We start from the raw sequence: 10,071 nt of genomic DNA, 5'->3' as shown, positions 1-10,071 counted from the left end.
AATGGTTTCATATATCTACGTGAAGTGTTCCCTGAATAGAAAGAGGGGATTTTTATTGGGCCAGAAATTAGGAAGTTAATGCATGATAAGAACTTCGAAGAAAAATTAAGTCAGTTAGAACTTGCAGCCTGGTGTTCTTTTAAGGATGTCGCTGAAGTTTTCCTAGGGAATAAAAGAGCAGATAACAGTGACATATTACTGGGAGCTTTTTTAGAGAACTATAAAAATCTTAGGTGCAGACTGTCACTAAAAATTCACTTTCTTAATTCTCATTTAGATTTCTTCCCTACCAATTTGGGAGCGGTTAGTGACGAACACGAAGAAAGGTTCCATCAGGAAATTTTACGAATTGAAAGCCGCTATAAAGGTAAATGGAACCCTTCAATGTTAAGTGACTACTGTTCGTTTTTGAAGCATGAAGGCTATATACATCACAGAAGGAAGATGTCATCAAGAAGACTCAACTCCCCATCATCAACATCATCATTGAGCAAATGAAAGCTGAAATGTTTCTTGTAAAACTGTACATTAGGCTCAGGACACTAGAGTAAGATAATTTTATGGCATTAAGTATGTTATATATTGTCTAAATTTAGTGTAGACCACGCTAGTCTCTGCTTTTAGACACTTTCTTTAAAAACCTCCGTAACAGAAAATTGGAGAGTGATGTTGAAAATCTAACTGCTTTTTCAGATTCACCAAGTCCAAATAAGTTAGGTGCACCATGTTTTAACTCTGTACCTGAAAAAAAGTTTTTTTGTTGTGTAGTTTTATGGGAAATTGAGGAAATTTAATATTATCCATTATGGCTTGTTATGTTTTTACAGTGATAATTGGCAGCACGCAATGGTAATTTTGTCCTAAACACACATCAATAGTGTGTTTCGAGAGACAGTGGTTTTGTCATCAGGTTGTGAAATTTAGCTCATGAGCTTATAAGGCTAAAAGTCCACCAACACAATTGTGAACGGCACAGCTGTGTAGACTTTGTTGCATTTCGACCTCATAAGCTAATTTTGAAAATTATGAGACCATTGTGTCTCGAATTGGGTCGTTGAGTTATGCATAGGACAAAAATTATGATTGAATGCTACCAATTATTAATGTAAACAGAGAGAATCTGTAAGTGTGTTCCTGTGCATCGGCATATATCTCGGGTTGCGGCAACGGTCGGTTTCTAGACGAGTGTTGCCATTCAGTGAGTGTGCAGAAGCTCAGTATTTCATTGGAAATTTGAGTGTGATGTTTCTTTGCAACTCTTTCCCTATGAACTTTGAACTCTATCCTTGTTTTTTTGGTGTGGGGATTATCGACGGAAGTTGTTACAAGCTAGGTGGAGGCAGTGTATGAACTCTTAGTGTGAGTTTTCCAGGTAAGAAACTTTCTGAGAGTAGTTATGTAGGTACAGGTTTTACTTACTTATATTGGGGTAATGAGAAGTCTAACATTGCATCATGGGTGAAAGTGTGGCTGATGACTTACATTTATTTTGATTTTACAAGTGTATCAATGAAAGGAATTGATCCAGGACCACCAATACACATTTCTGGGTAAATCCAGTAATTCACGTAATTTGTCTCCGACACGGCACATCACGAAACATGCGCGGATTATGACTGCAGCCCTGAGTGTTACGTTGTGCTACACTGTGAAAGCTCTCAGCTATGTACGAAAGGGATGTTTGAAGGTGTGTCAGTTCCAGGAATGTCAATGGATTTCATCATAACAGATTTGTTTGAGTTTAGCCCATACTTCGTAAGTTACAGTTGACCTTTATTAAACACAATTATAAAACAGTTAATGTCTTTTCATCTCTGTGATCCAATAAAAAAAATGTCCATGACATGCAAGATAATTGACAATGCTGCTCTTGTGCTTTCTTTTTTAATAGAGTTTATTGTTCCTCACTATCTGTTCTAGAATTTGTTTATTCTTAACTGAATTAAGAACAATAAGTCTGGAAGCAAGAACTGTTTAAAATAAAATCCATGTAAAGTTCCACTTCCTGGAGTTTAATTATTTTTACAGACCATTGGCAAGCAAACCACAAGTGACTGTATTAGTGCATGTCATTACCAGATAGAGCATACGGCGTTCTGGCATTCAGGGCTTAAGAAACCACACACTCAGAACAAGAGCACATTACAGTCCACCACACATGATGTTTGTGGGTATTGCAGGTAGTGGAAGCTGAATGGAACTGAGCAGGCGATAGCAATTGTGACTCACCACTGGCCATCAGTAACATACATCCGTAAAGTCTTGTATGACCCCCCCCCCCTCCCCCCAGCAATAACTGAAGTGTCTTACTTAGGACATGGAAGTAAAGGACCTCTCACAGAGGTTACAATCTAAGTGAAGTGTACACATTGGATGGGAACCTCTCCCAGCGTTCTGCAAAGTTTTCTACTGGCACATACAAACATTTTACTGACTTTTTTTGGTTGTCTTTCTCGTCTATGGGATTATTTATCAATAAGTTCTATAGCTGTAGCATAACAGGTTACCTATATCTTCCTTACATATTGCCAGAATATCTATATAGACTATGAAATTGGGCATTGCTGTTTATAGTGCCGTGAATTAGTGATGGGACTTGGCTATTGGTGCCAGGGTCGGTGGTGTTTACTAACATATTATTATATTGCCATGACAAATGGGGCCATTGCAAGACAGCGTTATGTACAATATGTTTCAGTAGTAGAAGATCCTTTGCGGATTTAACGCTAATGACGCGCCTTTTATTAATGTCAATTGTGACTTCAAGATAGCTGGCCTTGATAGAATTAGTAATCTGATTTATTTTTTCCTGTGGCGAACATAGTGTGGCATGGTTAGGGGTGTCTTAAATATCTATTTACAACTTTTCTTCTTCGTAGTAGTATTTTTAGTAGATTTGGGGTGTGGTTTCTTGTCTGTGGTTGGTTTAACTTTAGATATTGTATCCTGTGCTAGAAACTTGTTATTTAATTTTTCTTACCTTTCATTCAGTCTCATTTAGTTATTAGTGTTATGGTTGTCTATTGTTTCTACCCTTCTTGTTACTGTTACCCTAAATTTAAGTTGAAGGGCATGGATTTTATAGTTTTGCATGTGGTTGTTTACATTGCTTTTAATTTTGCTCACAAGCACAGCTTCATTGAATTTTGTTGTTAATAAATGTGCTCAAAGATTATTAGGTATTTACACATGCACAACCCACTTTTCACTCTCACCATTTCTTATGCCATAAATAGTTATAGGCTGTAATCTATAAATACACTGCTGGATATTAAAATTGCTACACCAAGAAGAAATGCAGATGATAAACGGGTATTCATTGGACAAATATATTATACTAGAATTTACATGTGATTACATTTTCATGCAATTTGGGTGCATAGTTCCTCAGAAATCAGTACCCAGAACAACCACCTCTGCCCATGCAGCTTCAACACGATACCACAGATCATCAATGGTAGTGACTGGCGTACTGTGACGAGCCCGTTGCTCGGCCACCATTGACCAGACTTTTCAATTGGTGAAATATCTGCAGAATGTGCTGGCCAGGGCAGCAGTCGAACATTTTCTGCATCCAGAAAGGCCCGCACAGGACCTGCAACAGGTGGTCGTGTATTATCCTGCTGAAATGTAGGGTTTCGCAGGAATCGAATGAAGGGTAGAGCCACGGGTCGTAACACATCTGAAATGTAACGTCCACTGTTCAAAGTGCCATCAATGCGAACAAGAGGTGACCGAGACGTGTAACCAATGGCACCCCATACCATCACGCCGGGTGTTACGCCAAAATGGCGACGACGAATACACGCTTTCAATATGCGTTCACCGCGATGTCGCCAAACACGGATGCGACCATCATGATGCTGTAAACAGAACTTGGGTTCATCCGAAAAAATGACGTTTTGCCATTCGTGCACCCAGGTTCGTCGTTGAGTACACCATCGCAGGCGCTCCTGTCTGTGATGCAGCGTCAAGGGTAACCGTAGCCATGGTCTCCGAGCTGATAGTCCATGCTGCTGCAAACGTCGTCGAACTGTTCGTGCAGATGGTTGTTGTCTTGCAAACGTCCCCATTTTCTGACTCAGGGATCGAGACGTGGCTGCACGATCTGTTACAGCCATGCGGATAAGATGCCTGTCATCTCGACTGCTAGTGATACGAGGCCGTTGAGATCCAGCACGTATTACCCTCCTGAACCCACCGATTCCATATTCTCCTAAAAGTCACTGGATCTCGACCAACGCGAGCAGCAATGTGGCGATACGATAAACCGCAATCGCGATAGGCTACAATCCGACCTTTATCAAAGTCGGAAACGTGATGGTACGCATTTCTCCTCCTTACACGAGGCATTACAACAACGTTTCACCAGGCAACGCCGGTCAACTGCGGTTTGTGTATGAGAAATCGGTTGGAAACTTTCCTCATTTCAGCACGCTTTAGGTGTCGCCACCGTCGCCAACCTTGTGTGAATGCTCTGAAAAGCTAATCATTTGCATATCACAGCATCTTCTTGCTTTCGGTTACATTTCGCGTCTGTAGCACGTCATCTTCGTGGTGTAGCAATTTTAATGGCCAGTAGTGTATATAAAACGGACTGTATGTATGCCCAGGATCTCTTTCCAAACTCCTGGATGGATTTCAGCCAAATTTGGCAGACAAATGGAAAACTTCATTAGCTTTAGCAGTGTCGAGTTTATAACCTCCTACCTACAAGAGGAGCAAAGATAGGGCAATAACGTGTTTTTCGGCACCTGTCCCCACACAATCATCTTGTGTGGGACTAATATTGGCCTGCCTTATCAAACTGCTTTGCAGGGTACCCTACATATCTGGGGCAAGAAATGGTATTCCAGTCCCTGATGTACAGGCTGTCCTGTATGACAGGTATGTTGTGGGAGTAACAGCAGTCTGTTTTATCGAACTGTTTTTCAGGGGCTACATATGTGGGTAGGTATGGCTGGGGGAAGGATAAGTTGGAAGGGGGAGGGGATGGGCAGAGTGAGTGGAAAGAAGTGGAGGGACACAGAGAGTGGAAGAGGAGATTTGTGTGCAGGGTGAGGAGGAAATGGAGAGAGAATGTGGAAGTTGATATAGAGAGGGGGGAGCGGAGTTGGACAGAGAGAGAGGCAAGGAGAAACAGAGAGTGAGAGGAGGAGGAAATGTACAAATAGATGAGGGCCAGATGTGATGTCCTGAGAGGGGGTCAAAGACGATGGGCAGAGAGAGGGAGGAGGGGTGGGAGATGCATGAGTCAGGTGTAACATCTAGTGGGCATATGTTAAAGGAAGAGGGATGAGGTGAAGATTAACAGAGAGAGGGGTGGAGGGGTGTGGACAGAGAGAGGGGGAAGGAAGGTATGGTCAGAGAGAGGGAGTGGAAGAGAAGGACAATGAGAGGGGGAGGATGAGTTGAAGAAGTGGAAAGAGAGACATCAGAGGAAGAGGTAGACGCAGAGAGGGGAGAGCAGGGCTGTGTGCAATATATGCGACGAAAACATATATGGACAAAGCTGTGGGATAAATCTAGGTGACAATGAAGTTCATTACACTCAACACTCGAGCAAAATATTTATGGGAGTCTACAGATTGCGACCTGAAAATAATCATCAATAGCCTGTGAAATGAACCTTGGTCTAAGCATGCGTCATAATATATCTAGAGTTAGACCGCTAGCAGCACTTTTTTCTCATTATTCATGTTCGAGACCTATCAGTACTAAGACATTGTTAATGTTCTTTTTAAGGAAATGTTAAGCAGTTCTGTGCGATTGACTGTTTCCTTAATTGCGAAAGAAAAACAATGTATTCATTTCTCAACTGAGGAGATTATAGCTACATCAGCTAACATAGGACATAAAGAAGAGGAAGCGTGGAGAACTGAATGTTCTAGTTTCTCGGATGTGTATACAAGGTGAATCACCTAAAACCTGCACCATAAACCTTGCGGAAATGGAAAGTGCTATTGATGTGCGTTTTTCACAGTGTGAATTGATAGTCAGGGATTCGTATTGTTACCCAATCAACAGATTATAATAATAATTAGAAAGTTTATTTTTTGTAAAAACTTGCAGTTTTTAAATGGAACAATCCCTATTGACGTTAACGGACTAAAAGTAAATTAGAATGTCAGTGGCGTTTGTTGCAGGATTCTAGTGCGAGAAGTTTTCTAGATACCGTATTTTGGAAAGTTCCCACACCGACTGGTGTACAATACGTGTGGAGCACACACTAAAGAGCAACACCAGTGCACACCCTTGTTATGTGGATTCTGACCACTAACGAGGCAACTGACATCACGAGTTATGTCAAAATGAGCACCCGCAATTGCAATACACGCTTCCAGTCTGATATGGAACGACAGACGTACACGTGTTAGCGTTTCAGCTGATGTGTCCAAGCAGGCTGTAGTCATACATCCTTGAATATCATCGAGTGACAGGCATCAAATCCGGGGGATAGGCCAGCCAATGTACAATTCCTCTGCGTCCAGTCCAACGATTTGGAAACAATTCGTAAAGAGATCCTTTGCGCACTATGAGGTGGACAAACACTATATTGCTACCAAAAGTTCCTCCTAGATTGCAGAGGAGCGTCTTCTAGCATCCTTGGAAGACGACCTTTCGGAGGCTGCAATACTTGGGCGAGTTCATGGTTCAGTTTATTAAAAACGAGCCAATGAGCAGATGGTTCGCTTCTACCACACCACACGTTTACACTCCACGGACTACGTGATACATCTGGAGTACCCTGTGTTAAAGGCCATGTCAATAGGTTTCTCATAATAGTTTCCATGCAGCTCTTGATGGAGAGAGCTGTGACAGGGATGGAACCTATGCCGATGGAGAATGTGTAGGACAGTTGGCTGACTCATGCCACTTCGTGGTGCGGTTGCACGTGTGGATGAACTGCAACAGCAACAAGATCATTTATTTCCTACCCTTCTGTCGTCACTTCTTTCCTTCTGTTACGTTGTCTAGGTGTTCCACTATCGCTTTCACGTAACTGGCTGAAGCGGCTGATAAATAACTGCCGATATGTTTCACGTCTATTGGGGTATCTTACCACTTACACCGTACAATAGCGAAATGAATTCTTCTTACACTCTCCATACACCATGAGCATGCCGGCTTTTTCTGCATTGGTAAATCCTATTGTCCCCTCGCGACCTACTGCTTGGACTGCAACACACAAACTGACTAGCAAGCCGCATTGCACTCAAGGAGCACACGGGCACAGTGTGAGCAGAAAAAGCAAAATCTTACACAGCAACCACGCTTGTTGAATGGCACAAACAAGTGTTGGTGTTGAAACTTATCAAAATACGATATCTCGTAAACGATTCGCACTAGAATCCTGCAACAAATACCACTGACATTCTAATTTATCCTAATTTTATTTTGTTAATGTCAGAATGCATTGTTTCATTTCAAAAAGTGTATGTTAGGAGAAAAATATACTTTATAAGTTCAATTTGTTTGCTGGCTAACAATACGAGTCCTTGACTCTCAATTCATTATGTGAAAACCGCACATCAATAGCACATTCCATTTCCGCAATATTTGCGGTGCAAGTTTTAGTTGATTCACCGTCTATTGATGAAACTAAAAATGGTTCAAATGGCTCTGAGCACTATGGGACTCAACTGCTGTGGTCATCAGTCCCCTAGAACTTAGAACTACTTAAACCTAACTAACCTAAGGACATCACACACATCCATGCCCGAGGCAGGATTCGAACCTGCGACCGTAGCAGTCCCACGGTTCCGGACTGCGCGCCTAGAACCGCGAGACCACCGCGGCCGGCTGATGAAACTGGGAGCTGGAAAAAAAACATGTTATTGAGCTACCTAAACAGCTGTTTTCAGCTAATTTTTCATTCACGTAAATGACTCTATTGAATACAAGGAACTCAACATTCGAACATCTTTTGCATATTTCCTTTCTTTTATCTCTTACGTGACTATACTTTGCAAAGTACTCTCATAGCTGCCCCCTGATGGAGTTAGGCAGCATGACAGAAATATACAGGTTAATTGCCATGAGCATGATTTTCATATTGTCTCTATCTATGTGCAAAGTATTGGTCCCACAGAAAAAGTAAACAGGACCTTTATGTAGGAATTTAATCTCGTTAAATATTGTATGGGAATACGTTTTCGGTAGATTCCACCTTTTTCTAATTATTCAAGAAAAACGTACAAAAATGAGCTTCAGATCACATAATTCAGCATAATTTGAGGATGTTCTAAATTACAGCAGCAGAACAAAAAACAGCTTAATTACTTAATTCTTACTTGTTAAATTTATGTATGTTTCGCTGGAAACATGAATAGTGTCAAAGTATAACTGGTCTTATATTATTAAATTAAATCCACTGTTCTATTTTGCGCTCTATAAATGACCGATACATGTATATGTACGCTTTTAAGAAAGACATTGCACACATATTCATCAGATATCAAGCCAATGAGCAATAGAATATGGAATCAACTAACCAACTTGACCGCATTTCCATAAAACTGTTGTTGGCTGTAAATCGCATCATCTTGCAAAACAAAGTACGGGCACCTTGGCCATTGTTTCTAGTGGCTTTCATCAGACTACATGACACCGTAAGTGTTACGTACCTTACACAGACGACTCACAATAGACGCCGGAAAGCTGGTACACTATTTTACGTCGTGCGGAGTAGCCGCGCTGTCTTAGGCGCCTTGCGCCATGGTTCGCGCAGAGCCCCCCCCCCCCCCCCCCTCCGTCGGAGTTTCGAGTCCGCGCTCGGTCATGGGTGTGTGTGTTGTCCTTAGCGAAAATCTGTTTAAGTTAGATTAGGTAGTGTATAAGCCTAGGGACCGATGACCTCAGCAGTTTGGTCCTATAAGAACGTACCACAAATTTCCAATTTCCAATATTTTACAATATGATGTGGCAAACAACCCAAAAGAATTTTGTTGAAATTAATTTTGGCCGAGAAAAACTACTAAATTACAGCTCTCTCACTGAATACGTATATTTCTGTCAGGTCCTGATATTTTTCAAATAGAATCTCTCACGTTTTCTTTGGCATAAATTGAAACGTCCCCTTTTAACAATTTTACACGACTGTGCTTAACATGACACACAATATTTCTTTGCGCAACGCAATCTGACTTTCAACACACAATATTTTGTTAGCGCAACGCAATCTGACTTTCAACACACAATATTTTGTTAGCGCAACGCAATCTGACTTTCAAAATTCTCTACAAGAGAATGGCCCTGACTAACATTAACCTATACGTCTCACAAATCACTTACCTCACCAAAAATCTTCGCTGCTCAAGCTACTGCAATACAGCGAGCGCCACTACTGCCAGCTAAATAAAAGATTCAAACTATGGAAGGCACTAACTACTGATAGGGATAGTTAGCAAATGAAAGATATTAATAGAGAACAAACAATGTATTTACCTTGATATCATGACAAATTACAAAACTCCACCATCTCTCTCCCCACATCCACCACTGCTGGCGGCTCACCTCCAACTGCCGAGCGCTACGCGCTGTTCACAGCCAGCTGCCTAACACTACAATGGTTGAGTATTACAACAATGCAAAGCAGCCACAGACTGCACACGGCACAGCCGGTGATTTTCATACTGAGGTGGCGTTATCAATAAAAAAACCTAAACAGCCTACTTACATAGCCCCCATGCTCCCCACAAAAAATTTTACAAATTTTGTTGGGCACTGGCCAATACATATTTGTTAAAATTTTTTTTCACAATTACAATAACAAAGAAATCAAATGCACACACTTATTGATACAATGTTGGTCAAAAGCTAAAATTTTCTCACAGTCCATAAAGACAGTCCTGATCATGCATCACATTGCAGTGTTTTTCTCAAAGTCTGAGCAGTAAAAGAAAATGCACACGGAAGTAGTGGATTTCCATGCAGTCTTGAAGAAGTATCGTTGTCCTTCCAACGGAAAGACAGTGCTGACTCTCGACATGCTGACAGGTAATGGGCCACAAGAGAGCAAACTCACAGCGGAGTCAGTCGAAGTTTTGAAGAGTATTGGTGGGTAGGTCA

The sequence above is a fragment of the Schistocerca nitens genome, chromosome 8, assembly GCF_023898315.1.
Source record: "Schistocerca nitens isolate TAMUIC-IGC-003100 chromosome 8, iqSchNite1.1, whole genome shotgun sequence".
Classification (NCBI taxonomy): domain Eukaryota; kingdom Metazoa; phylum Arthropoda; class Insecta; order Orthoptera; family Acrididae; genus Schistocerca; species Schistocerca nitens.
The sequence above is the reverse complement of the archived record's forward strand: the minus strand, read 5'-3'. Positions refer to the sequence as shown.